This window comes from Emydura macquarii, unplaced genomic scaffold (genome assembly GCF_026122565.2).
Source record: "Emydura macquarii macquarii isolate MOO-44397 ecotype Brisbane River unplaced genomic scaffold, CSIRO-AGI_Emac_v2 contig_691, whole genome shotgun sequence".
NCBI classification, from domain to species: Eukaryota; Metazoa; Chordata; order Testudines; family Chelidae; genus Emydura; species Emydura macquarii.
Window position 1 is genome coordinate 16189 of NW_027130828.1, and position 10337 is coordinate 26525.

Sequence of the window (10337 nt, forward strand, 5' to 3'; positions counted from 1 at the left end):
TGGCTGATGGGAGATGAAGGCCGAGAGAAACACTACGTCTCCCAGAGTGCCTCGGGCCCCGCACTGGCTGATGGGAGATGAAGGCCGAGAGAGACACTACGTCTCCCAGAGTGCCTCGGGCCCCGCACTGGCTGATGGGAGATGAAGGCCGAGAGAGACACTACGTCTCCCAGAGTGCCTCGGGCCCCGCACTGGCTCACGGTTAAATTACCCACAATGCCCTTCACCGTCCGGTCTCGCTGGGTGTGACGCGGGACGTGGGGCAGGAGCTGCGCGGCGCAGGCTGAGGCACCGGCACCGGCCGTGTGAGCGCCGCGCGTGGCAGCGCCGCCGCTGGGTCCGGCCGGGAAAGCGCCAGGCCAGGCCGCCCGCGAGAGCCGGGATCGAGCGCGGAGCTGGGCCGGGCCCGCGGCCCGCACATGGCGCCCAGAGGGGCCGCGCAGCGCGGTGCGACAGTCGGGGCCGTCCGTGTGTCGGGCATGTCCTGGCCTGTCCGTGTGTCTGTCCGCACCGCCGTAACACTCTCCCGCTGCTGACGGACTGTCCGTGTTCTCCGTTCAGTTGAGCCGTTCGTCACACGCCAGTTCCCCCCGTTCCGTGTTTACACCGCACTTGTTACACCCCGGTTACACCGCACACCCGTTCCGTGTTTACACCGCACTTGCCCCGTTACACCCGTTCCGTGTTTACACCGCACTTGCCCGGTTACACCCGTTCCGTGTTTACACCGCCCTTGCCCGGTTAGTTTACACCGCACTTGCCCGGTTACACCCGTTCCGTGTTTACACCGCACTTACACCCGCCGTGTTTACACCCGTTCCGTGTTTACACCGCACTTGCCCGGTTACACCCGTTCCGTGTTTACACCGCTTGCCCTTGCACTTGCCCGGTTACACCCGTTCCGTGTTTACACCGCACTTGCCCGTTTACACCCGTTCCGTGTTTACACCGCACTTGCCCGGTTACACCCGTTCCGTGTTTACACCGCACTTGCCCGGTTACACCCGTTCCGTGTTTACACCGCACTTGTTTACACCCGTTCCGTGTTTACACCGCACTTGCCCCGGTTACACCCGTTCCGTGTTTACACCGCACTTGCCCCGGTTACACCCGTTCCGTGTTTGCACCGCACTTGCCCCGTTTACCTCCGTTCCGTTCTCCTTGCGAGGAGTTGGGCTCGTTGGCCAGTCCCACTGTGGCGCTCAGCACTCAACCTGTCGTTTGGGGTGCAGGTCGCTGGTTAATCTGGGGGTTTCAGTGTAGGAGGCGCTGCCCCTGTTACAAGCCATTCATCTGTATTCACCCCTTGCACCACATCCCGGCTCCACTCACCACTACAGCCAAGGTTTCCTCCCCTCCTGTGTGCCCAGGACTAGCTGCCACAAGATGCTTACATTCCAGGTTCTGGAAGTTTCCTTTCTGCATCCCACCCCCAGGTGACAGACGCACTCAACATGGGGCAGTTAAAATCCACCATTTTTATTCAGTTCTTTATTTTTAGTCTCTCTGTCATCTGGCCTACCATTTCCTTGTCCCTAGCCCCATCCCACTCAGGTGGGTGGGAGTATATCCCCACTGCTGTATTCCTATTAATGAAACGTGGCATTATGATCCAGAGACATTCCATTTTATATTTGCTTCATTTGCAAGTTTTCCTTCACTGGGTGATCTGCTTTCTTTCGTGTATAGCGCCAGTCCCTCCAGCAGGCCGATCTAGTGTATTCTTACAATAATGTTGTTCCCTGGTATTACTTTATCCCATTCTTTAGCCTCATTCATCCAAGTTTCAGTTTTCCCTACTATAGCAAGAAAGATGTTTTCTTCTAATTTTCAAAACTTTATTATTGTATGCAAATACACAAGCAAGAACCAAGATTTATCAAACGTCTTCAAAAACAACTATGTTAACATATGATTCAGAGTTATGAACTTTTTTCCTCTAATGCCTTGAACAATAAAATTAAACTTTCCTATTTTCCATTTATATGCTAGATATGTTACTCCAAGAAAACGCAAACATTTATCTAAATACAACAATGATACAATTAAAACTTCCTAAGAACCATAGCAAGTACAATATTAAAAAGCCAGATCTCCTTCCTAAAAGTAATACCACTTCTTTACTGATACATATTTAGGGTGAGTGTTTGCAATGTAAATAACTAATGCATAGCAGTGACATGCACCCACACGGTGATAATACAGGTCAATGATGACATGGTGAGAGTATTAAGACGAATAAAAACAACATCCTAAAAGGAGCAAACTTCAAATGTGTGACACTCGTCCATGGACTCAGCTCCCCTGTATCACCCCAGAATGTTAGAGCAGGAGCTGCTGGTTTTAGGCATTGGGATGCCGGTGCCTTGAAGACCCCAGCACTGGGAAGCCGGAGCTGAGTCTCCCTGAGACACAGATGCGTGTGAGAGCAGAAACAAAACATGTAGGAACAAAGAATGTATGTCACACTTATAAGATGGGAGCCAGTTTTTTGGAAGGTAGTTATACTGAAAAAGATTTGGGAGGAATGGGAGATGCCTGGATCATTGTCTACAACTACCTCTATAGGAAAGACTTCAGATAGTGGACAGCTGGATCTTTAATCAAACAGAAAAAGGCGTAACAAGATTCAATGGTTGGAAGCTGATGCTAGACAAATTCAGAGTAGAAATAAGGTGCAAATTTTTAAGTTAGGCTCATTAACCATGAGAAAAATTTACCCAAGGACATGGGGGGTTCTCGATTCCTTGAAATCTTTAAATCAAGACTGGACACCTTTCTAAAACGTGTTATAGCGCAAACAGAGTTTATAAGTTTCATGCAGTGAGGATTTATGGTCTGTTATGCAAAAGGTCAGACTAGATGATCATAATGGTTCCTTTCAGCCTTAAAAATCTATGCAGGTCTGAACCTATAAAAGCATAAATGTGTAATCTAGGAGGGAGGGAGACAGAAGGCAACTGGATCCATTATGACATCATTTATAGTCTCAAAGCAGCTGTGTCAGCATCCCATCTCCCTCCCCTCCTGCCCCGCTTATGTCCATAAGTTCAACCTTCCCATTTTCTACCAGCTGTTTGCAGCCAGACTGATGTAGTTACTCCAACAGAAGGAAGGAGGACTGACGAACAGGATGGTTCTGATTCAAAAGGGACAGCTCAACACCAGATCCAAGAAAACAATTCTAAGGAAGGACTTGTCAGATCTCAAAGCAGTAAAGGTAAAATGGTCTCAAAAGCAGTGAAATAATTATATTCAATCCTAGAGGAGAAATGTATTCCAGATTAGAAAAGTAAAATTATACAGAGGGGTGTGTATGTAATCCTCCATTAGGAAAAGGAGGAGAGACCCAGCATTCTATTACATAAAGAAAATGAACAGATTGGCACTATTACAACATCCATGTCGAAATCATGTGGTTATCCTCAGTGGAAATGATAAAGCATGCTGAGACCAATCCTAGAATTAGGTGTTTTGAATATTGAACTGTCAGGATTTATGTGAAAACAAATACAGAGAACAATAATTCCCATAAAATCTTGTTCCTGTAAAAACATCAATGGTGTTAAATGTTAGGTTTGGATACAGTGTTGTTGCAGCCATGTCAGTCCCAGGATAGCAGAGACACAAGGTGGGTGAGGTAACATCGTTTATATTCATGCTCTGTGTAAACTCGAAAGCTTCTCTCTCTCACCAACAGAATAATAAGAGATATTACCTCACCCACCTTGTCTCTTTTCTTACTCGGAATATTTTGGCTAGTTGCTGGGACCCACTCTGGTGTTGCAGAACTGCCAGAATGCTGACTTCGTCAAGTTATCTGCAAATTCCCTTTTCATCAGGAAAAGCAGCTCTCTGCCACTCCCTGCCTGCCTGCGGCACAGCCTTGAATTCCCAGCTTCCAACCACCCTTTTGAGCTCGGGACAGAGCTTTGGGGCCTTCAGGCAGTTCTAGAATCCAGGTGCCACAAAGCTGAAGTACAACTCACTTTGTGTCTCGTCCCGCCCCTGGCTGCACTAAGTGCGGGGTGAAATTTGGCTCTGTTTAACAATTTATACTGCGCTCATCATTAATTGCCTTTCAAAAGTCAGAATCCACCTTGGCTAGTTAATGACTATTGGAAGAACATTCAGCAATGTGCTGTTCTCCCTTTATTTAAATTGAGACCTGTAATAATTGCTCAGAAATAAACACTGTTAGAGTGGTTTCTTATAAGTTTTCCAAACACAGGTTACTTCCAGGATGTGAAGTTCATGTTAGAATACCAGTCTTTGGGGCTGTCTTCACCTTGTGTCTAGTACAATGGTGAGCACATTGTCTGTCTTTAATAATAGATAATACCTAGCTCTTAGACCGTGCGTTTCATCAGCAGATTTCAAAGCACTTAGTAATGCAGGTCAGTATCATTGTCCCCATTTTACAGGTCATGTGATACGAGTATCTCTGAATGCAAAGAGCTAAATATGTAACCTTAAAATTACCTTAACAAATAAGTCCGAGAATACGAAAGTTCAGATCAATATAACAACATTAACCTAGAGAAACTGACACTCTTAGAAAAAGGATCAGACAGAACCAAACCAGCAGCAGCAGAGGGCAATACATTCTTAAGAACTCAGTTATTCATAAAGCTCAAAGGAACTAATACTACTATTAATTATTTGTACTACGTTAGCAGGCTAGGTCTGAAATTGCAAACACTTATTGTGGCAAGTGGCAGGCTTCACCGTAGTGGGTCTCATGCTTTTGCCTCTCATAGTGGGCCAGAGAGTCGCCTGTCACCCCGTCTCCCCAGGGAGGGGGGTAGGGACCCGGGCCCGCCAGCTCCTCCGGGCCCAGCCCAGGGGCCCTGTGAGTAGCAGCTGTGAGCTGCTGGCACCGTACTTGTAGCTGCAGTCTTTTCCCCTGGGCTACTTTGCTCCCCTTGGTCCTTCTGGCCACTCAGGCCCTGCTTCCTTGCTGCCCGGACTGGGCTGGGCTTCCTTACTCAGGCCCTGTGCTTGGGGGAGTATCTCAGTCCTGCCAGGGGTAGGTTTCCCCAATCCTGGGCCCAATACCTCTCTCAGGACTCCTCTGCTCTTCCACGCAAGACTGTACTCCTGTCTGCTCCTCGCACAGCACAGCACAGCACAGCACACCTCCAGCTCGTGCTCTGTCTCTCTGGAGCAGAGGGTTTTTTTCAGCCACCTGGCTGGGCCTTAGTTGGCCTCAGCTGCTCCTAATTGCCCTCTAGTGACTCTGGCTAGTCTACCGGCACAGGGCCCTGAGCATTCTGGGGCTTACATACCTCCCTTCCACCACTCTCCTCCTGCCCTCGCTATATCACATTATGCATGTGCTTAGATGGTTGCAGGAACTGAGCCATAGAGAGGAAACAATCCCTTTCTCAAGGAACTTACAAGTTAAGAGTAAAAGAAGCAGGCATATCAAACAGAGGGTTTAGGGAAGGGAGGGTGAGGTTTCTCAGATACATTCTCGCACAGACAGGCTGTGTGTACAATCTGTAGCCGTACAGGTTGTTTACTTTTAAATACGAGACAGAAGAACACAACCACAGCCATTGTCGTAGCTGCCACTGTCAGTGAGAAATGTTCCACAGGCACCACGCTAGCTGTTAACTTCTTTGTTGAAAAAAGCAGATCGCTTCAAACGGGTAAAGCTGGGAGGGTCGAGGAGCCCAAAGATCTTTATCACTTAGAAAAAAATCCTTCATATGAAGGAAGATTCTTGCAAGCCTCGTCCACAATTGTGACTGATGTTTAGCCATTAGCATGCCTGCTGAGATTTAAGCTGGTGGGTCAGCTAGAGGTTTAGGCAAGGGATGACAGACTGCTTTCTGCAATAGGGCAGAACGGGACTGATCTGGAGTGAGTCCCACCCCTCTCTGCTAGCCATCATCAGTCTTGTGCTCAGTGCAACTTTCCTCTGGGCTGCTGGCTCAGTGCCTACCCCTCGAGCCAAGAAGCTGGAAGACATGGGGTACGTTATACATTGTATTCTGCTTACTGCAGGTCAAGAGGGAGAAAGCTGCCTTCGCACATCAGATTGTGCCTTTGGGCTTTGCTGCGCTCACCATTTCTGGACCAAAATCTGTAAGCCAGTTCTGAGGGAAGGGCTGGTCTGTTCCCACTGGGGACACAAAGACGTTGCTCAAGGTCCAGAAATTTTCCAACGCTGCGAATGTGGTCCTGGTTTGTCTTGCTGACCACTGCTCACTGGGATGCCACAACGGTCTCGCTTAAATATCTGCCAAATCAGCTAAAGAGTCAATCAACACTGAATCCAGAGGGAGAGCAGGGGATTCGCTGTCTTCTCCAGAGTTATTTATGTGCTATTCTATAAAACTATCCCTAACCTTCCACAGGCCAACACAGTCCTGCAGCGGAGGAAACATCCAGCTTGAAGTAAGGTCTGGGCAATGGGCAATCCTAGAGGTACACTTCATTAATATACCCTATGGGCACTGCTACATCCTTGTAGGCTGCACCAAGTAGGTATTAGATGCTTACAAAATCGCTTCTGCTTTCCTACAGCACAAAGGACAAAACACCTTGATTTTTTTGTCTGCTCTCACAAAGTATCTAGGGTCCTTTTTTAAAGCTATCCTAGTCCTAACATCGATACAAATTCTCTGAGGTTCTCCAGCTGGTTCCCAACTATTTAGTCACTTACTAAAGGAAGTAGTTGATTCTTTCACAGGAATTACAATTCACTAGTTAGTAGGTTCAAATTATTTCCCAAACATTCCCAGGATGCTCAGAGCCACAGAAGAAAGTTGTTTCCATTTCTGCCTCTATCTCTGACTCAGTGACGGAATTACATATAAATGCTACAAAATGAGCACTAGCTAGTGGAGCTACAAAAGTACATTATTCACTCCGTCCTTTAGGCTCTCGATACTTCCACTGTATGTAGTCAAAGATGTCCTTTTCACTCTCTACCGGGAGAGGCTCCCCAGCAACTCCTGCAAACACAATGAAGATGTCAGACTAGTGAAGGACAGCAACTCCATAAGGCATCATGAGGAGTAGCAGTATTGTGCAGGCACCATTTTATACAGCCAGGACAGGTTTATCTAGGAAAAAATACTGATATCTGCATACCAAGCAGCTGCACAAAGGAATAAAAGGGAAAACAGGAGTCTGGTTAATAGTTACATATGGTCTACAAATGACAACTTCTGTGCAAAAAAACTGACCAACACATCACCAGGTGTCAAAAGTATCACTGTACATGCAGCAACTTTATATCCCAACCTCAGAGTGTCTATCCTAGAACACTATCTGCTGACAGTTTTATAAATATAGACCATCAGTTAAAATTAGACAACCTGCCCATCCCAAACAAACAGAGCTACAGTCTTCTGATAGTGCTGGAAAACAAGTACCTGCCCTGTGTGGCACAAATAGACCAGAGGGGTAGCCCTGTTAGTCTGTATACAGCAAAAACAACGAGAGTCCTGTAGCACTTTAGAGACCGTTCTTATTCTCACTGAAATCAATAGCAAAATTCCATTGAGCTGGATCAGGCAGACCCAGAGGGGAGATATCTTGTGTGGCAGTGCTGCTTGGGTGCTAGAGAGAAGAAAGCTGCCTCCTCATACTAGGTAGGTCTCTGATATCAGAGAGAATAGCATGTTATATTTAATTAACTATAGCACGTGGCAGTAGCTCGACACATTCTGAGTATTTGTGTATAGGTCTGTTTGGAGAAGAAAGGTTCACACTTGCCCTGGCAACCTAACAATCCCTCAGTGCCAACTGGCAAAGGGTTCACTGTTCTGTAACAACTCCTGGCAGTCCTGACTTTTGTAGAATGTATCCAAAGAGAGCGAGGTGAGGTATCTAATAAAAGCATGTGTGTTGCAAGATCTATATACGGATGCTATTTCAGGAATTGTGTGTATGTACTAAAAATACGTTTTAAGAAGACTGTGTCCAAGGTGGGGCTGACAAACAGGTTTCGAGTCACACAAAGGAAATTTATGCTACTATGCTACTATCAAAGCAGCCAGTTCAAAACAGTAATGGACTGGAGATGCCTGAATATTGCGGCAACGTATACATGTATACACTGCTAGACTACCATGGTTAATAAAAATCATGCCCTCCAGAAATTTACACATCCTTTAGCAGAGGCTACATTATGGCTTTTGGGTCAAACTAGAGAGAAAATAAGGCCTTTTCCCTTTACCCACTGCAAATAACCCAGATTTTATCACAAACCAGAGAGCTTCAAACGTTGGGAGAGCCGTGGAATATACAAGGCTGGCCAGCTATTCAGTAAGGAAACTTTTCTAACTTATGTAGCTATCAAAACTAAATTTAACTGACGCATTCTCTCCAGTACCTGTACTCTCAAGTCAGGCATTAATGTTTCTAAACTTTCTAGACAACCCTTTCTATACAGAAAGCTCATTTTAATAGAAGTGATGGCAACTAATCAACCAGGAAACAAAACAAAAAATATAACTAATTTGTTGAGGACGATAGTATCTTACTTGCATCTGTAACATCTCTTCTCTAGGGATTCTTTTCTCAAAGTCTTCAAAATATCTGTACATATAAAAAAAGACAATGGGTAAGGCAGTGCATTTAAAATTTAACCAAGCAGGGAAAGATTAGATAAAAAACTCCATACGTTTTACATTATTAAATTGATTGATTAGAATTAGTTGATTAGAAACCAATAACCATCCTAGACCGTGATGGCAAACCAACCAACTGAGAAAAGGGTAGACGAGGGGATGGGACGGGATTTTACCTATCAAGTGTGCTACTTATGGTTGCTATAATATTAAAGAGCATACTGTCCTCTGAATGAATTTTTGCAGAAGCCAAACAACTATGTCCATGAAAATGAAACTGTCTTACTTTAGCCCAGTTCGCTGATGATGATTCAGCTTGTCTTCATTTTTCCTTAGATCTGGAAGAAGCAGAATGACAGAAAAATTATTCAGCAGGAAAGTCACTTTAGCAAACAGAAATTTGCATGTGTTGTAAAGAGGATTTAACTTAAGAACATTTAGAGAATAGCAACTTGAAAGCAAAACACAAAGGATGAAAGTTTTTGCTATACTTGTAAATTAGGCAGCCTCCTCAGGCTGCCCTATGGCTCAAAGAATAGATGCAGTAGCATCTGTAAAACCACACCCTATGCCAGCGTGGGCAGCAAGGGTCTTGCAGGGCAGTAGAAAATGGCTAGCAAAAAGCCTGCGCTGGGGAGAATTCTAACCTGGCTAGATCTGGTTTCTTGAATCCCTCAAAAAAATAATCCTCTGCAAAGTCCACACACAACCCCCATCCTTCCCCGGAGAACAGTCCTACTTAATTGCACCTAAGAAGTCAGTTCTAGTCACTGAGCAAAAAATGTATCAGGAAATAGTGAACATGAATATCAGTAAGCTGGAGTCTTTGCAATGTTTCATACCATCCTCAGTACACAATTGGTGATTTCTACATTTCTAAAGGGCCAAACCTTCAGCTGTATTGGAACAGCTGAAGCAGAAGGGGTTAGGGGGCAGACACAAACTGATAAGGTGGGAAGATAAAATAGGAGGTTCAGAAAGGAGCGGCCTGGACTGTTTCCCAGCCTGTTTTATCTCCAAAATGGCTTGGCCTAGAAATCCTACATTTGTTTTAGTCTGTTGGCCCTGGCAGGAATGGTAACAAACTAGTTTTGGAGCAGCCTGTGGGCACAGCAAGTTACTAAAATCAGTTTCTGCATAGATTACGGGCCACCATACAAAGTGTATGAAATCATAGATTCCAAGGCCAGAAGGGACCATTGTGATCATCTAGTCTGACCTCCCGTGTAACAACCCAGAGAACTTCCCTGGCATAATTCCTTTTCAACCAAAGGAATTAGATACAGGAATCACATCAAGAAATATCTAATCTTGATTTAAAATTCACCAGCGCTGGAGAATCTACTGTAATCCTACATGGGTCTGATGTAGACAGCCACAAACTGTGAAATGGGAATAAAAGGGACCAGATGCAATGGTGGTGGACACAAGGAGAGGCCTGACATGAGAGAGAGCAGGCTGGTAAGACAGAATGGGCAAGCAGGGGAGGAAGGGGTCTTATCTGGTGGTCTAGAGACGCGTGTCCCAAAAAATCTTCTTTACCTGTCCTTCAGTGAAGACAGAAGAAGCAATGAAGAAACTGGAGGTGCATTGGGAGAAAAGGATTACGATGAGCGGGGTGGAGTGGAATGAAAGAATTAATTGGAGAGACTGGGGAACAGAGACTCCGTCACTGAACAATTTAAGAACTAAAAGTGTGGAAATTCCCAGGCAACAATATTTAAGTTACAATTTAAAAGATCCATTAAA

The 10337-nt window shown here is 45.4% G+C and overlaps 1 pseudogene; it reads left to right on the forward strand.

Annotated features, from left to right (window-relative positions):
- Nucleotides 1-419: 419 nt before the first annotated feature.
- LOC137148951 (dickkopf-related protein 4-like) lies at nt 420-6420 on the forward strand (annotated as a pseudogene).
- Nucleotides 6421-10337: the final 3917 nt, after the last annotated feature.